Source organism: Chiloscyllium plagiosum, chromosome 5, assembly GCF_004010195.1.
Source record: "Chiloscyllium plagiosum isolate BGI_BamShark_2017 chromosome 5, ASM401019v2, whole genome shotgun sequence".
Classification (NCBI taxonomy): Eukaryota; Metazoa; Chordata; class Chondrichthyes; order Orectolobiformes; family Hemiscylliidae; genus Chiloscyllium; species Chiloscyllium plagiosum.
Window position 1 is genome coordinate 66886439 of NC_057714.1, and position 19662 is coordinate 66906100.

General features: G+C 39.5%; 1 protein-coding gene across 1 annotated transcript in view; it reads right to left on the minus strand.

Annotated features, from left to right (window-relative positions):
* LOC122549953 (tomoregulin-1-like) overlaps positions 1-19662 on the minus strand; it is a 226681-nt gene that overhangs the window by 205672 nt on the left and 1347 nt on the right. The window lies entirely within an intron of this gene.

The following is a 19662-nucleotide window of genomic DNA, read 5'->3' on the forward strand; positions in this document are numbered from 1 at the left end:
CCAAACACTCAATTTCTTTAGTCATCCAGCATTCCCTATACCTACCAGCCTTCCCTTTCACCCTGACAGGAATATACTTTCTCTGGATTCTTGTTATCTCATTTCTGAAGGCTTCCCATTTTCCAGCTGTCCCTTTACCTGCGAACATCTGCCTCCAATTAGCTTTCGAAAGTTCTTGCCTAATAGTTCATTTTGACTGAATTTTCAATGTCTCTTGACATCTTATCTTTCATCCCCATCGGAACACACTGGTCCAGAACTCTCATCAACTGGCTTTAAAGGACTCTCACATGTCAGAAGTGGATTTACCTTCAAACAAAGGCTCCCAATTTAATTTCTCCAGTTCCTGCTTAAATTGTTCTAATTAGCATAACTCAATTTAGAACTTTCATATGAGGTCCAATCATATCTATCTTTCAACTTACAAAATTGTGATCACTGTTCCCAAAATGCTCCCCCAAGGAAATTTGATCACCTGGCCAGGTTCATTCCTGAATTCCCCAAGGTCTAGTATGGCCTCTTCCTGAGTTGGACTATCGGCACCTTGTTTCAAGAAACTCTCCTGGATACACCTAACAAATTCTGTCCCATTTAAACTCATGGCATGAAGGGAGTCCCAATCAATATTGGGGAAGTTAAAATCTCTCGCTATAAATTATAACAACTCTGTTGTTTTTACATCTTTCCATGATCAGCCTATATATATATCTTCCTCTGTCTCCCACTCACCATTGGAAGAAGCAGAGGAAGTGGAGGCGGCTGGTACAATTACAACATTTAGAACACAGAACACAGAAAAGTACAGCACGGAACAGGCCCATTGGCCCACGATGTTGTGCCGAGATTCAACCCTAATGTCAAATATAGTAACTTAACCTACACACCCCTCAACTCACTGCTATCCATGTGCATGTCCAGCAGTCACTTAAATGTCCCCAATGACTCTGCTTCCACCACCACAGCTGGCAACACATTCCATGCACTCACAACTCTCTGTGTAAAAGACCTACCTCTAACGTCTCCTTTATACCTTCCTCCTAATACCTTCAAACTATGACTTCTCATAACAGTCAATCCTGCCCTGGGGAAAAGTCTCTGGCTATTGATTCTATCTATTCCTCTCGCTATTTTGTACACCTTGATCAGGTCTCCTCTCTTCCTCCAGAGAGAAAAGTCCGAGCTTATTCAACCTTTCTTCATAGGGCAAGCCCTCCAGTCCAGGCAGCATCGTGGTAAACATTCTTTGCACCCTCTCCAACGCCTCTGTATCTTTCCTATAGTAGGGCGACCAGAAGTGGACATAATATTCCAATTGTGGTCTCACCAGGGACTTGTAGAGCTGCAGTAAAACCTTGTGGCTCTTAAACACGATCCCCCTGTTAATGAAAGCCAAAATGCCATATGCTTTCTTAACAACCCTATCCACTTGGGTGGCAACTTTGAGGGATCTATGTACTTGCACACCAGATCCCTCTGTTCCTCCACATTGCCAAGAATCCTGTCTTTAATCCTATATTCAGCATTCAAGTTCAAACTTCCAAAATGCATCACTTCACATTTATCCAGGTTGAACTCCATCTGCCATTTCTCAGCCCAGCTCTGCATCCTGTCTATGTCACACTGCAGCCTGCAGCAGCCCTCTATACTATCAACGACATCTCCAACCTTAGTGTCATCTGCAAATTTACTAACCCACCCCTCAACCTCCCCATCCAAGTCATTTATAAAAACTACAAAGAGCAGAGGCCCAAGAACAGAGCCCTGCGGGACCCCACTCAACACTGACCTCCAGGCAGTATACTTCCCATCTACAACCACTCTCTGCCTTCTGTCAGCCAGCCAATTCTGAATCCAGAGAGCCAAATCTCCCTGTATCCCATACTTCCTGACTTTATGAATGAGCCTACCACGAGGAACCCTATCAAATGCCTTGCTGAAGTCCATATACACCACATCCACTGCTCGACCGTCATCGACCTGTCTTGACACCTCCTCAAAGAACTCAATAAGATTTGTGAGGCATGACCTTCCACCTTACAAAGCCATGCTGACTGCCTCTAATCACATTAGGTTTTGCCAAATAGTCATAAATCCTATCCCTCAGAATTCTTTCCAAAACTTTGCTGACCAAAGACTTAAGACTGACTGGTCTGTAATTGCCAAGGATTTCCCTATTACCCTTCTTGAAAAGAGGAACAACATTCACCTCCTTCCAATCCTCCGGTACGACTCCCGTGGAGAGTGAGGAGGCAAATATTCTCGCTAGTGGCTTAGCAACCTCCTTTCTTGCTTCCCAGAGCAGCCTAGGATAAATCTGGTTTGGCTCTGGAGACTTCATCAATCTTGATCTGGTTAAGACCGTATCCCAGCTCCTCTAAGTTTTCATTTACAACAAGTTTCCTTTACTTGGTGAAAACCGAAGCAAAAAACCCATTTAGGGCTTCCCCTATCTGGCATCTGGATGGATACATGAATAGGTAGAGTTTAGAGTAATATGGGCCAAATGCTGGCAAATGGGACTAGATTAATTTAGGATATCTAGTCAGCATGGACAATTTGGACCAAAGGGTCTGTTTCCATGCTGTACAGCTCTATTACTCTGTGATTCCATAAGTATATTATAACCCCATCATAGTGGTTGCCCTCAGCTCTTCAGTCAATGACTCCAGAGAAACTTCAGAGCAGGCTTCGGACTCATTTCCACAAAATCAACCCCTTGCAGCCACCTTGTAGAAATAAAGGGATGCATTACCTCTTCATACAGACATTGACATGTCTGCCTGAAACTGTGTTGTATAAAATCGGCCAGTGTCACACTCTGGATTTCAATCCACCAAATTCGAATGAGGCTCAAGAGTTAAAATGGTCAGGCCTGAAGTTTGAATACTCACCTCACGCCAAACCTGCTGAGAATAAAAGTTAATTGCAGTTATTCAGACAGGCTTAAAGGAATTGATGTTGAAATTTGCAGCTAATGCCGAAATAGGAACCTGTTGCATAGTTAAATCTTTACAAAATTAAACGGAGCTGTGCATTTGCAAGATGGGAAGTTGGTAGAATTCAATGTCAGACGAGCAGAGGGATTTTATACATTAAACGCAGAACTTAAATTATTAAGGCTGAGACCAAAGCAAATGGAGTTTTTCATTTTATTACAAGACATAGAATAAAAAAGCCAAAAAGCAAAGATGAGTCTGTATAAAATCTTAATAATTCATCCGTTAAAGTATTGTGTGCAACGTTGGAATCCACACAGCAGAAAAATTAAGATCTTACAGTGATAAAGAACCATTTGAATGAGTGGAGCAATTTTCATTAGAACAATGCAGATTACAGGTCAATATGATAGAAATGTCTTAATTAAAAGGTTGGAACTGGCTATATAGAAGCAAATTGCAGCTGTAGCCAGTAGATGAGGGAAGGAGATTAAGATTAAATTTAAGAGATTTATAACAGACCAATAAGACTTCAGCGCACAGAGATTTGTGAGGCTACAGAATTCAGATCCAGGGTTTGCAGTTGAAGCAGAAAGTATGAACTGGACACCATAGCCATTTTTTTCTTTTGCTCTGCTCAATGGGAGACCAAATTGAGACCCCAAATTCAGTGGGTTTGGAAGTTTGGACTGGGTGTACCCCGATACAGGTAGCACTCCTAAGTAGGAATGCCAACTCTGGGAGGTCATAACCCAGAGAATTGAAAGTGACATCATGAAAAACCAGCACATTATGCATGACGGCAAATTCCTTCTCTAACCCAATTTCTTAATCAGCGCACCATCACTCCATACGTCCCCTGGCTGCTTTCCCAGATTCAGTTTTATGACAGTTATTTCTCTTTTAGTTCCTCTTTCCTCTTCCACACAGCACCTACCTTGAGATATTTTTAATTTATTGTGATCAACGTTCCAAGATTAGAAGAAAATAAAGAAAACCACACTTACACTGACAGAGTGCAGCAACTTTGGCCACAATTGCAACTGTGGGGAAGTGCTTGGCCAGCCCTCCCAATGCAGTGATCATTTAACTGGAGCTTTACCTGTTGGAGAGATCTCAGCATGGTGACAGACAGTTCTGTCTATCTGCCTTGCCTCTGATGGATCTAATTAATAGAACATAGAACATAGAACATAGAAGAATACAGCGCAGTACAGGCCCTTTGGCCCTCGATGTTGCGCCGATCCAAGCCAACCTAACCTACATTAGCCCACTATCCTCCATATGCCTATCCAATGCCCGTTTAAATGCCCATAATGAGGGAGAGTCCACCACTGCTACTGGCAGGGCATTCCATGAACTCACGACTCGCTGAGTAAAGAACCTACCCCTAACATCTGCCCTATACCTACCCCCCCTTAATTTAAAGCTATGCCCCCTCGGCATAGCTGACTCCATACGTGGAAAAACGTTCTCACGGTCAACCCTATGTAAACCCCTAATCATCTTGTACACCTCTATCAAGTCACCCCTAAACCTTCTTTTCTCCAATGAAAACAACCCCAAGTGCCTCAGCCTTTCAGTGATGAAATTGTGTACATGGACATCAAGATCCCTCTGCTCATCCACACTACCAAGTATCCGACCGTTAGCCCAGTACCCCATCTTTTTATTACTCTTACCAAAGTGAATCACCTCACACTTAGCTACATTGAACTCCATTTGCCACCTTTCTGCCCAGTTTTGCAGCTTATCTATATCCCGCTGTAACCTGCCACATCCTTCCTCACTGTCTAATTAAACTGAGATTTGTTTGATGTATCGAAAATTAACTGTTTTAATCATGATACAAACTACCACAGCCATGTGCTCCACCTCATCATCACTTACATTAGAAATGGTTCACCTTATAAACCGAGCTTGTAGCCCAGCAGTGAATTAGAATTATGGTTCCTCTTTGTTGGCCAGCCTAGATCAGTCTCTGTTAATGAGCTTGCTCACTGCTGCCATGTGACTATGTATATTCTAACACATTTCTGACATGTGCTTTGTAAATATGGACAGGTTTTCAACAGTCAGAAGGTGAGTTAGACACCACAAAAATTCCTGGACTCTGACTAGTTATTGTAACCACAGACAGTGTGGCTGGTCCAATTCAGTTTCTGATCAGTGGAAAACCCCAGGATGTTGATGCTGAGGGATTCAGTGATGGTAACACTATTGAATGTCAAGGGACAATGTTGAGATTCCTTCTTGTTGTAAATGGTCATTGCCTGGCATTTGTGTGATAACAACAATAGCTGCCAATTATCAGCCCAAACCTGAACTTTCTTCCAAGCCTTGCTGCATTTGAAAATGGACTGCTTCAGTACAGAAGTTGTAAATGGTGCTGAACATTATACAATCATCAGTGAACATTCTCACTCCTGACTTTATGATGGGGGAAAGTCATTGATAAAAGAGCTGAAGATGGTTGAGCCTTGAGCACTACCCTGAGGAACTCCTGCAGAGATGTCCTGGAGCTGCGATGACCGACCTCCAACAACTATAACCGTCTTCCTTTGAGCCAGCTATAATTCTAATCAAAGGAGACTGGACGTGGCCGGATTGCAAAGCTAAGATCCAAACAACTCTGTTAACTTGGATTTATGTTGATGTGACAAACCTATTTGTTCTTTTCCAGAGAGAGGTGCAAAGGAGGGTTAAAAGTGAATATTCTTCCTTTTACCTTTTCGATCATTTATAAATGCCAGCAGGAGATTGATGATAAATCCAGTTAGGTCCTAGGCATTCTGGGAGGGTTGGGCAATCCTACTCGCAAGGAGTATTGAAATGTTTGATGATGTTCTGGGAAACTCCTTTTGAGGTTTTAAGGTGCTGCCATAGAAACACATTATTGTCGAGGTGTTGGAAGAAGGGGGAGGCAGCAAAAACAATTAGTTTTAGGGATTATCTCAGGGTAAGGAAAATCAAATCAGAAGCATTTCTGTCCCCACAATGAACCCTCAAACAAAGACGTTCAACTTATCTATCTGTACCGGTTCTGAACTCCTATCTCCCTTTTACAGTTTTAGCTTATGAATAAAACACTAACAAAAACAGAGAGTGTGCTGGAGAAACCCAATAGGTCTGGCCCTTTAAAGGACCACTGGACTTGAAACATTAACCTGCCACTGTTCCATTGCTCAGGTCCTGAACTTAAACAAACTCAATCTGCATTTTTCTTTCCTGTAGGTGTCTGCTCATCTTCTCAAAATTTTGAGAGGGTTCATTTGATATACAGTAGGAAGACAAAAGGATAACAGGAGTTTTCCCTATTTTCATCCCTCTTCTGCATCTTCGTCACCCAAATTGGTAAATTAAAAAGGGGGTTAGATTTCCCCCACAGTGAGGAGCCTCACCCCCTCAGTCTTCAAACACTAGATTTGATAGATGGATGAAGGAAAATGTTATGAAGTAGGATGGGAACTCGGTTGCCAGACATGATTCTGTGGATATGTTCATACACAAGGTAAGCACCAAAGAAGATTGCTTCTTTCTGGATCTCCTCACTAGCAATGTCAAAGTCTGGTGATTTGTGAATTGTGATGAACACACTAGTAGATGGAAGCAAATTACAGTATACTAAAGACAGACTTCCATCATACCCAATTGGTGACCAATCAAGTTGAGCCATTTGCCTCCTTGTAATATCCAAATATTTCTGTTTAGACTATTTTATACTGAGGACCCCATTATTCCATTATTTCTCGAAGTAGGAACTAGACTTATGGTGCCCAAGTCATTCCTTGCTCCATTTTGTTCTGCTCCTATCCTGTCACCATAATTATCAAAATGTATGAAGCATGTGACAAGCTATGTGCACTCCCAAGAAGCCCTCACTGAAATGAGAGTTGCAGCAATAGTTGGTAGAATAATCCTGTCAAAAGCAATGAGAGTCCAAGTATATAAGAGCAGAGTGACAGACCAATGATGTGCAACTTAATGGAAGAGAAACAGCAGAAATAATCCTGTGTACTTTCCTGTCACACAGGTTTTGTTGTCCTCTTTGTACATTGAAAAAATGCTAAAGGTAATGGGGAAAATCACTCGTTTCTTCCAGGATGGCTTTACCTTTTTTTGTATAATATGTACTTTAAAATGGAAAATACAACCAAAATTGAGGGTGTTTGTAGGAAATGCACTCTATAGGAGAGAAATTATATGATATAAAACCTTTCACAGAATTTTGTTTTTATAAAAAAGTTTCATGACTGCCAAAAATCCACCAGCAGATTTTAGACTTTTATAGCATAGGTTTAAAAATTGTCCTGCACGGGTGAAAGCCCTTAATCATGACAGTGAAAGAAATGGTGAAAAATAAGTCTTTCAAAGGCTGATAAAATGAGATGATGCATCAGTAGTCATGAAAGATGTTTTTTCATGAGAAACATTGCTCCAGACACATTTACAGTGGAATTTAAATTAAATATTTTGGGATTGTCAGTTTTATATTGGAGAAGTTGCAGATGAATACACTGAACTGGAAGAAAGAAAGGAATTTGCGTGTCTATGAGAATATTAAAATATGAATTAACGGTATACCAAAAAGCAAAGGGTGCATGCAAATTAACAAGAAAGTTTAGGAACTACTTTCTGGTAGAAACTGCAAAGCAAAATAAAAGGTAGAGGGAAAGAATACAAGAAAGGAAGAACAAACTGTGGCAACATTACATAGATATAATCCAAAAAAATGTGGTGCATTTTTAAATGTTAGGATGCACAGTTGCCAGAATCACTGATGTTTCTTTCTATGTCATTAAAGAGATTTCATACCTTTAGCAGTGCTGTTTAAATGAACCTGGACTTGCTGATCACTGTCTTAGGTCTGAATCTGACTGTTCATTACCTCAGTGCTTAATTTGACCCTGAGTTTAGCTTATGACACAATTTCATTTTCATCACCAAGGCACCTACTACATTACCGTGTTATTATGTCTGCACCCATCAACTAGTCAAGTCCTTATCCATGTCTTTGTTAACTCCAAACTTTGCCCAAACACTAGAGTGGCTGTGCCTTCAGCCATCTTGAAGTGCTGGAACTGTCACTCTACACTTCTCCACATCATTCTGCTTAATTCATCCCAGAACATATCATTTTGTCCTGGATGAGACCCAGGTTTGAACTCACTTAGAAATTTGTGTCCAATTAAATCCTCACGTGGTGAGGCAATTGAGGCTTTGGACATGTAAGAGAAATAATACACGATTGATTTATAGTTTAAAATCCATTAGGTTATTTCAGAAAAGCAAAAAACCTGAGGGTGATTTGATCATGGTTTACAAAATAATGAAGAAGCTAGGTTGTATTAGTGAGACAAGGTATGAAGGATCTCAATGCTAGGTTTTCCAATGGCAAATAAATTGGATGTTAGGAAGGTTTTTGGTTCCAAGAGAATCCAAGAACAATGGAAAAGATTGCTGACACATGCAATAAATGTGTCAGAGAGGTATTTCCCAGATATTTTTCCAACTATTTGGTTTAAATTTCTAATTTTATTTGGTATACAGGAACAGCAAGAGGCCACTTAGCCCCAAGAATCCCATGCAGCAAAAGCAGAATGCAACAAACAGCTCAGCAATCCCACAGTCATTAGATTACATCTAAGCCCAACAGTCTTGCCATTAATAGTGCCCCTAGCCCAGTGGTTCCAGGTCAGTTAGAGCATAGACACCTATGCGGCACGTGGAAAAATACCCAGGCATGTCGTATGCACAAAAAGCAGACAAATCCAGCGCAGTCAATATGTCTATCAGCCTTCTCTCAAACATCAGTAAAGTGATGCAAAATGTTGTTGACTGTGTTATCAATCATCACTTACTCAACAATAACTTGCTAACTGATGTTCATTTTGGGTTCTGTCAGGCCTTCTGAGCTCCTGACCTCATTACAGCCTTGATCCAAACATGAACAAAAAGGCTGAGCTCAACAGGAAACGAGAGTGACTGCCCTTCAATTTAAGGCACTTTACCAAGCATCATGGAGTCCCAGCAAATCTAAAGTCAATGGGAATCAGGGGGAAATCTCTCCAATGGTTGGAGTCATGCGCAGCACAAGGAAAGATGGTTGGGGTTGTTAGAAGTTAATCATCTCAGCTCCAGGACATAAGGATACATGGTGGCTCAGTGGTTACCACTGCTGCCTCACAGTGCCAGGGTTTAATTCAAGCCTTGAGTGACTGTCTGTGTGGAGTTTGCACTTTCTCCCCATGTCTGCGTGGGTTTCATCTGAATGCTTCAGTTTCCTCCCATAGTCCAAAGATGTACAGGTTAGGTGGATTGGCCTTACTAAGTTGGGAAAGCCATTGTAAATGTGGGGTTATGGGGATAGAGTTGGGTCTAGGTGGGATGCTCTTTGCAGGGTCAGTGCAGACTCAATGGGCCAACTGGCCTCTATCTGTACTGTGGGATTCCATGATCACTATCGGAGTTCCTTAGTGTAGTGTCCTCAGCACACCATCTTCAGCTGCTTCACTAATGACTTTCTCTCCATTGTATGGTCAGAAATGTGAATATTCACTGATCATTTTATGGGTGGCATGGTGGCGCAGTGGTTAGCACTGTTGCCTCACAGCGCCAGAGACCCGGGTTCAATTCCCACCTCAGGCGACTGACTGTGTGGAGTTTGCACGTTCTCCCCGTGTCTGCGTGGGTTTCCTCCGGGTGCTCCGGTTTCCTTCAACAGTCCAAAGATGTGCAGGTCAGGTGAATTGGCCATGCTAAATTGCCTGTAGTGTTAGGTAAGGGGTAAATAAAGGGGTATGGGTGGGTTGTGCTTCGGCGGGTCGGTGTGGACTTGTTGGGCCGAAGGGCCTGTTTCCACACTGTAATGTAATGTAATAATGTAATCTAATTTGACGAAGTTCGGCGCCAATCACAACTCTTCAGAAACTGAAGCAATCCATGTTCAAATGCAGCAAGATTCGGACAACATTCAGACTTGGGTTGACTAGTGATAAGTTCACATCGTGCCACACAAGTGCTGGGCAATAAACATCTCCAACAAGGAACCTAATCATCACCCTTTGACATTCAAAGCTATGAGTGAATCTCCCATTGTCAACATCCTGATAGTTACAGTTGACCAGAAACTGAACTGGCCCAGTCATATAATACTTTGGCTACAAATACAAGTAAGAAACTGGGAATTCTACAGTGAGTACCCCACCGCCGTATTGCTCAAAGCTTGTTCACCATCTACCAGGTACAAGTCATGAGTTTGATGGAATACAACACATCTTCCTGCATGAGTGGAGCTCCAAAAAACACACAATACAGTCAGTATCAAAGCAGTCTGCTTAAATGGCAGCTAACCTAATGTCTTCAACATTCACTCCCACCATGATTGATGCAAAATAGTACATATAAGTGCATTGCTACAAATCACCAAGTCTCCTCAGATAGCATCTTCCAAACTTGTGAGTTCTGCCACCTAGATCGACAAGGGCATCAAACAGATGGGAACACTACTCTCTCAAAGCCACACACCATCCTAATTTGTAAGCATATAATCATTCCTTCACTGTTGCTGTGTCAAAATCCTGGAACCTCCTCCCTAACCACATTAGAGGTGAGCCTACACCAAATGGATTGCAGAAGTTCAAGAAAGCAGATCAAGGGCATTTAGGAATAGGCTGAAATAATACCACAGAGGTTGGCATCCCTGTCAATAATCACCTTTTCTTTACACACAGAGAGTCCTTGACACTGATCCACCTGCCCCAGAGCCAGCTCTCAGAATGAATGGAACCACTGGCACTCCTGTTTATATCTGTCAGCCAGGGCTCCCTGATTGAACCAGATTCACAGCTCCAATCAGGGAACTCATATCCTTTGAGGTTCACCTGGCTGACCTTGTTACAATCACCGTATTGGCAATGAATGTTAACTTAGCCAGTGCACCCACATCTTATGAATAAATTTTAAAAAGCACCAACTTTACAAATAATCAGAAACATTATATCATTTGCAATACTGGGAAAATATATTCTTCCAGTCAAAACAATATGCTTACACATGGTCATCCAGTCAATAGGCCAAGTGTACACAGAAAATAAATCCATAACATGCTAAGGAATATCTGAAATATTCAACCAAGCTGCTCTAGACAGTATTAGTAGAAACAAAAATACATTTGACAATGACAATTATAGCCAAGAGCAAAAATTCTAATGAACAACTCAAGGTTGGCTAACCTGTACTAACTTTTCTTCAATTATTCCATTCTTGCATTAAAGGTAGTGGAACATGAGTACTAGACTATCATTTACAACAATGTTTTATCTCTGTTGGACATGTGAAGACCAAGTTCCTCCAGCAACTCAATTAAATCCCTAAATGCCACTAAGTACTACAAATTCCATGTTAGCTATGTATTGATTTTTGACTTTGAAGCAACTTTTCACATGTTTTACCTTTTCATTTTAGTTATTACTGTTTTCTCAATGATGTATCCTTAGGCAACTAATGTCAAAGATTTGCTGTGATAAAATGTACTTTTTTCACCAGACAGAATCAGTATATTTAGTGCTTTACTTGAAATCACTATTTTGAAATTTTGCACAGATTATTTCAATAAATGAAATTGCAAAGCATAATATTTATTACCTAAGTGAGGCCTTCAAATCCACTACAAAAACACATGGGTTTAGTGAGTGAAACAAATTTGCACATACCTATATCACACATGCTAATAGAAATGAACAATCTTTTATCAGTTTTATATTTACTTATCAAATGTTTTGCTGTGGCAAATATAATTAAAAATTCCAAGCCTTTGCACATTACAATCAACTTCCTGCACTGATTTTAAAACTTTTTTTGCCATTAATAAAACATTCCATTTGTCCAGGGCACATGGTGTTAAACTAAATTTCCAAAATATTTTCTTTTCACATAGTTATCCTATCACTAGGTTTTTTCATTAGCATTAGATAACAGAGAAAAGGTTAAACATTTTAATGCATGGTGAGCAACTGTAAAAGATTAATATGCTCATTTCAAGTGATTCATCCCAACAGGATAATCATAACATAATTTCAACAACTGGTTCAAATCTGATCAATCATTTTTTGCACCCACAGGTATCTGGAAAAAAGACAGAAGGCCTGCATATGCAATTAGCATTTTTCTAAATTACTCAATTCCCAGATAATCTGGTGCCAGCTGCACTGTGACCACAAGAATCCATTTTGACAATTAAACATTCACAGAACAGTTACACTTTAAAGGAACTGAAGCTGTGAACAGAAGTGTTATGGACAAAACAAAATCTGGAAATAAAAAATCAGTAGAAATATGCTGACCATTCCTATTTTACTATAACAAATGAGAAGTAATACAAAGCACCATCAATCTCTTATCCATTCACTGTTATGTACCTTTCACTGTAAAACCAAAAACTAATAAAATGCAATCGTGAACAGATGCTAGAAGATTCATATTCAGAGGATTAGAAACAGAATTATTTAACTTTAGCAATGCTACACAAATAAAATACTTGTAAAAATGTATCTTAAAGAATATTTGAGGAAATGCAACTACTTTATTTATAGTCAATCATACTGGGGTGAATTTTTTTATGCATTTGATCTTGTCTAAATTTATTACGTGTGAGCTCAGCGAGAATAAGTGGTGAATGATACATTACTGAAGGATGGTTAATGAATTTTATTCAATGCATAGCATGGTCTGTTGACCTCCCTCTAATGAAATGAAACACTGCCTAATATTCACCTTGTACATGACACAAAGAAATCTAAAACTGACAAAATATTTATATACAGATAATAGATCCTTTAAGTAAATCAAAAGGTTCAAATAAATCATGAATCTTACACTTGTAAGATTTAGAAACCTCAATTGCTTCCTGGAATTAGCTTACAGAGTTTAGTCCGTTGTATGGATTCTGTTGTTTTATACAATTTGAGAGTGGTGAAATGACATTTTGAAGAATCCAATGCTGTCAATTTTGAGTTGAGCAAGGTACAGTCTATTACTGCACCTAGGCAAGCACTGGCATAGGTTTCAGTCACAGCCTTGTTAATTGGACTGGTGAGTTATGGGTTACCAAACAAGTGTTCAGATGAAGCTCCTGGAATAAGGTTTATTTATATCAATTAAAAAGCCTGGTAGAAAGCTAAGTAGCAGGGAAGATGTCACGCTTGCAGCAGTGGAGAGTTGGGGGAGGGGGGGGGGGGGAGGTGTTTGATAACTGGCTGCCAATTAAAGCAGCAACTCAGATTAATTTTGTGGGAACATCCTTACAAAATCATTCCAACCTATTGTTCCCTTCTGTTGCCTGTACAAGTGATCAAACTGTACGCTACTGGTAATTGGGATCTTGCATTTCCAATTTACAACTTGAAGTGTTCTATCACCTGAAACAGAAAGGTCTTCAAATGCACTTCATAGGGCCCCTTTAAAAATAGCACTGGATTTTCTCCAGGCTGAGAAAGACGGAAGTCTACCCATTTTGAGGCTGGGAAGTATGGATATATCATAGTTCTGAAATTACTTCCACTGGTGTTGTTCAACAAAAAAAGGGAAGTCATTAGATTGTAGCCCTCTCTTTATGTTAATTTTGTCATAACTCCCTTTATCTGTGCTTTTTTTCGTCTTATCTCTCTTTCCTGGTACACCTTTCATACATATTTGCCACTTTGTGTCTAGTTTGTTTCTGACTCTGAGGACTTCATTTTAACCCACTCAAAGTCCGTCCAGTTAAACAGAGCTAAAATAAAGTTAAATAAATTTGATTAAAATTTCTACTGCCGAAGACTCTACTTATCCCATCTATTCTCTACTCTATGCCTTGAGAACGGTTTGCCTGCATTACTCTCTCTCTCCTTAGACATTTTTTTCTCTCTCTCCATCTGGCACTTGGTACATCTTTCTCTCCTTTTTCTTTTTTTTTTGCTGAACTTAAGAATTGAGAACTCCAAGCTTCTGATACCTGAAGGAATTCTGCGGATGAATTTTAAGTGGAGCTAATAAAGAGTAAAATCAGACCAGGTACAAAGTAGGTGTCCAACCTGAACTCACCCAATGGGCAAGGTTACAATTAACTCCCATTTGTGTCTCTTTGAGTGTGTGGAGACTGAGCTATGTAGCATCATGCAATATCTAAAGGACGAACTGGCAGTTATGGTCTGGGATTGGCCAATCGCAACCAGGATCTTGGATAAAAAGGAATTGAGCAACTGGGACCCAATGATGCAACTCTGGCTATATTTGTCAAAATATTAACATTCTGTGCTGCCTGTATTTATTACTTTCCATACTGCACTACAATATGAACAGAATGGATGAATTATTATTGGGGAATCTCCTGTAATATTACTTAGGAGAGATCAAATGTTAAGTTGTTTTATGACGTGGAGGAGCCAGTGTTGAGGAGCAGGCAGTAGCACTCCAAAAGCTAACGCTTCCAAATAAACCTGTTGGATTATAACCTGGTTTTGTGTGGTTTTTGAAGTTGCTTTATAACAACCTTGTTTAAAAAGCCATAATATTACATTTACTAAACAAGAGGATCTACTTGGCCTTGTTGCCCTAGAAATATTAATTTTCTAAAACTAAAAGGATCCAAGGCCTACATTATCAGTTCTTTTCCCCTTTTATATTAGTCTGAGTGCCTTTGAGGGGCATTCAAATCTTGGTTTGCAGCTGCACTAGGTGTAGCTTATGGAGAAGCGTGCTAATATGTTTAGATTACTTACAGTGTGGAAACAGGCCCTTCAGCCCAACAAGTCCATACCAACCCGCCGAAGCACAACCCACCCATACATTTACCCCTTCACCTAACACTACGGGCAATTTAGCACGGCCAATTCACCTGACCTGCACATCTTTGGACTGTGGGAGGAAACTGGAGCACCCGGAGGAAACTCATGCAGACACAGGGAGAATGTGCAAACTCCACACAGTCAGTCGCCTGAGGTGAGAATTGAACCCGGGTCTCTGGCGCTGTGAGGCAGCAGAGTTAACCACTGTGCCACCGTGCCACCCACATATGGTGTCAAGATATATTCACCACCTGGATAAGAACAGGTCAGATCCACAATGAAGTTTGTTTTAATCTAAGAATCTGTTACTAAGGTGAAGGGTCATAAAGATTAATTGCACAGAAAATGGAGACTCCATTCAATCGGAACCTAGTAGTTTGGTGAGGGAGGTATGCATGATGAAGTTAATAAGACTATAATTACACATCATAAGTTCCAATAGTTACCTTTTTTAGTGCTTTTGATAAGTTTTTTAAAGTTATTTCTTTACAAAAACAATCAAAATCTAATTCAACTACACTGGTCTCTCCCCATAGCCCTATATCTTCCTTCGCTTCAAGTATTTACCTGTTGTTCACCTAAAATATGTAATGGTCTCTACCTCAACTACTCCCTGTGGCAAAACCTTCCATGCTCTAACAAATCTCTGTACAAAGTATTTTTCCAAACTTACATCCTTACTCTTGAAATGACAATTTTCAATTATAATCACTAGGCAATATCCAGCCATCCAGAAAGAAATAGACTTTGCCTCATCATCTTATCAAAACACTTCATAATTTAAAACAAAATCTCTATTGCTATCTTGTTTGCTTTCACTGTCCTAGTATTTAAGCTTTCCAAATAAGTAGGGTTTCCTGTTCCTGGTAGATTTATAAATACTTTTTTTTGCATTATCTTCTATATTATTTCATTTTTTTTTCTACAATACAATACCAAATACTACACAACACACTAACTGTGTTCTAATGCCCATGTAAAAAATATTCCTTTTTGTTTGGGTACCATATGCCTACATTTACAAAATCTAAAATCCATTGATCTTTAAGAGCTTCATTTACCTACATCACAAACTAAGCAATTATGTATTTCAACCACTACTTTTTCTGTTCCTCCACATTCATCAACATTCAGCTATACCTCCATTCCTTTATTTGCCACTCAAAATTCATTATCAAGATGGGCAGGAATAAAGTGTTTTACATTCCTTCACATGTAACATAAATAGATCATTATTTCTGTCCTTCTCTATTTTGTACAATAATTTTAGCTGATTTCCTACATTGTTGCACATTATAAGAAACTGAGTATTGTTTGCCTCTTAGTCATGTCTGCTGACACTAGTCATTATCCTTATTTCTCTATTTCTCCTCTTCTGGTTTCCTAATTATCAGATTTCCTCAACTCTTTCTTCTGTTCTCTTCTGCTTCTCCCTCTGTGTTTTTCTTCTTTCCTTGCATAGCTGTCAGACTCTACAGTCTGTTATTTTCTGAAGGATATATACAACACAATATTTTGAATTTCTGCATTTGGAAAAGCAACATAATCGCATAATGGATCATAATTTTAAACAAAGGTAATAATTTTGTAGGCCATCCACAGTCAGATTTGACACCTCTTCTTTAAAATGAGTTATAAAAAAGGTTTTAGATGTGAGAATGATTTTACATGTATTGCACATGAATAATGCGTGTGCAATCACATGGTGCACTGCTTTCAAAGTGGGCCTGCCCTAGGTTTCATAATTCAGATCAGAAAGCAATATCTTGTTTCTTTCTCTTCTTCAAAGTCAGTTTCCTCTTAACTCTCTCAAGTCTATCCAATAACCTTTATAATAATGTATGAAAGGACACAGGGAATTGACAAACGGCTAGGATTAGACAGCTTCAGTTGAACAGTTGTCATAGGCAGAGTGGGTTAAGTAAGCTGTAAAATGTTTGGGATCAATTTTCACATTGGAAGGCCATCGACTTGGCAATGGCATCCCCTCAATAATCTGTAAGATAAACAAGAACTTTGCCTGATTTTGAAATGGCTTTCAGTGATCCTTTTAATAATCACTGATTGAACCATTCCATGCTAGTACCAACATGAGGAGCATGTGCAGTTCACATGCCACTCACTGGATCCTTAAAATTGCATCACAGTTAAGACACTAATACAAGTAAACCTCCTCAGAAACTGATGGACACCTGGGTCACCCATCTGCAGACAATAACGAAAATGTCAGGGTGGAGAATCAAGAGTAGGAATGTGTAATAAAGTTAAATTTTGTGATTTTTCAGAATGCTTAATGCATTGCTCTCACCTGATAATAGGGATGAGGGATGAACACTATCTCTATATTGTGATCTAGCATCTCTTACTTCTTTCATTTTTTTATATATTAATATTGTTAGCTCTTTCTATGACTTCAGGTGGACCCATTACTTCTTCATTCCTTAAACTACTTTCAAGAAATATGTTTGTTCCTTAACTCTTTAGGAGATTCATGTCCTAATCCTGAATGCTATTTCCATTTTGACGAGGTTGTTTCTGTATGAAAAGTCTTGTCATTTGACCCATCTCTCCCTCTATCTCTAATCTATGTCTGCAGTAGAAGCATTTGCCTTCATCAATATAGGGATAATGATTGCTTCTTAAATCTCATTAAACTGATCCTTCTAAATTGCCAGTATGCTGTATTACACCTTAATGCTTTTCCCTGTATGTTTACTGTATTAAATTTAGGATTTTCAATGGAACACCACAAGCAACTTATTTTGCTCAAGGCTTGAGACCTCTACCTTCTCTCTTCCCTCTCACCTAACGCTGTGGCCACACAAATTTGCCAATCAAAAGCTACATTCTGGTATCAACTATTCACCCCATCCTGATTCCCTGGTTATCTTCCTATTTTCATCCTTGGTGATAACAGATTTCTCAATTAGAAAATATATCAATTACAGACAGAACCAATGTAGCATGTAGTAGCTTTTTAATGTGCACAGTTAAACCCCTAAAACTTCATTACTATTTCCCAAAGAAATTTATTCACCATATCAAGACTGCTGCAAATTGCATTATACCAGTTGAATGTTAATTAAAATCCAATTCAATAACCTACTGTTATCTTTGGAGAAAATGGACTATTGAGGAAGTGTGTATTCCTGGCCTGTGGATTCTTGATTACTTTCGATCCTTGGATATGCGTAAGTAAGGCAGATTAGAATTCTAAAAAGGGGTTAAAGAAAATCTTTGGTAAATGTTAAAATAATGAATCCAAGTATCTGAGGTAGCGAAGAAGTTTGTTACAACAGTCAAGTGGGCTACATATATAACTTTAGCTTTATCACATTTGGAGTATTGTGTGCAATTATGGTCACCACACTACTGGATGTGGAGGCTTTGGAGAGGGTACAAAAGAGGTTCACCAGGATGTTGCCTGGACAGCAGTATATTAGCAATAAGGTGCTGTTGGACAAACTTGGATTGTTTTTTGCTGGAGTATCAGAGACTGAGGGACAAACGGATAGAAATATATAAAGCTATTAGAGGCACGGATAGGGTGGATACTTGGAGCATTTTTCCCAGGTTGAAATTGTCAAGTACTAGGGGTATAGGTTTAAAGTGAGGGGTGAAAGTTTAAAGGAGATGTGTGAGACAAGTTTTTTAAGATGCCTGGAATGCACTGCCAGGGGATGTGAAAGAAGCAGGTACAATAGCAATATTTAAGAGGCATTTAGACAAATATCTGAACGGGCAGGAGGAATTGAGGGAAAGGGAGCAATCACAGGTAGATGGGATTAGTTTAGAATGGCGGCAACATGGTTGGCACAGACAAAGCGGGCCAAAGGGTCTGGTCCTGTATTCTACCTTCTATAAAGTAGCATTCTCCAAGGACAAAAGTACAGGAGACAGATACAAACAACTGGTAGGTTAACTTGCCTTTTACTAGCAAAGCTTTTTTGCCTAAGAGAACTGCAATAACACATACAATGGTCTGTTTCATGAAACATTACCTACAAATGGCAATGAGTGTTTCCATGGATTCTTTCCCATCAGGCAGTGGCCAATACAAGTATGTGTGGCACAACACCTAACTTCAGAATGTTGCACAGATCAAGCATGTAAAGTTACAAAATTCATCACGTGCACCTCTCTTTATAAGATGCTGCCTTCAAATTGTTAAACAAGCAAGCCCAACTTCCCAAGTATTTGCTGCACTATGTAAGACATATTTAAACAACCAGAAATTGAATATATTCTCATCCATGAAAGTAAAAAGAATTTCAGCACGTTGTCCTAGACAAGAGATCAGCTCTGCACTCAGAGTGAAGCTGTTATCAAGTTCACCTTCATCGCTGAGCTGTTGAAACGGAGTGTATGTGGAAACATCTCAGTATTAGAGGCAGTGTTCTTCATTGTGAAGACAGCTCTGCGATCTTCACTGTATAGACCACATCACAACAAGAGGTGCGGGAAGATTCTCTTTTTTACCATCAGTCTGTTAAAGGAAAACTGCTTGATAGAAAACTCATTCCATGATATCACAAATTTTAAAGATAATACATTAAACTGTGCTAAGGGAAAAGTCCATTTTCACTTTACGGATCTACAAAAATCGAATGGTGAAAAGTCAAAGCCTGAAGATTTCACCAATAATACATATATCACAATTTCCTGGTTTTGTTACAAATATCTCAAGCTTCTTGTATTTTTGGTCAGTGTTTCTGCCCTTTTAAACAAAAAAACCCTTGTAAAATGTTTAATGGTGAAAGTCATGTGAAGTCCTGGGGGATATTCTATGTTTTAATATTGCTGCTGGCCAGGAAGTGATTGGAATGTGGGGGAAGGTGATGGTCTGAAGAGGAGGAGGATGGAGTTGGGGGAGGGGGTGATGGATTTATGGGGGAGGGGTT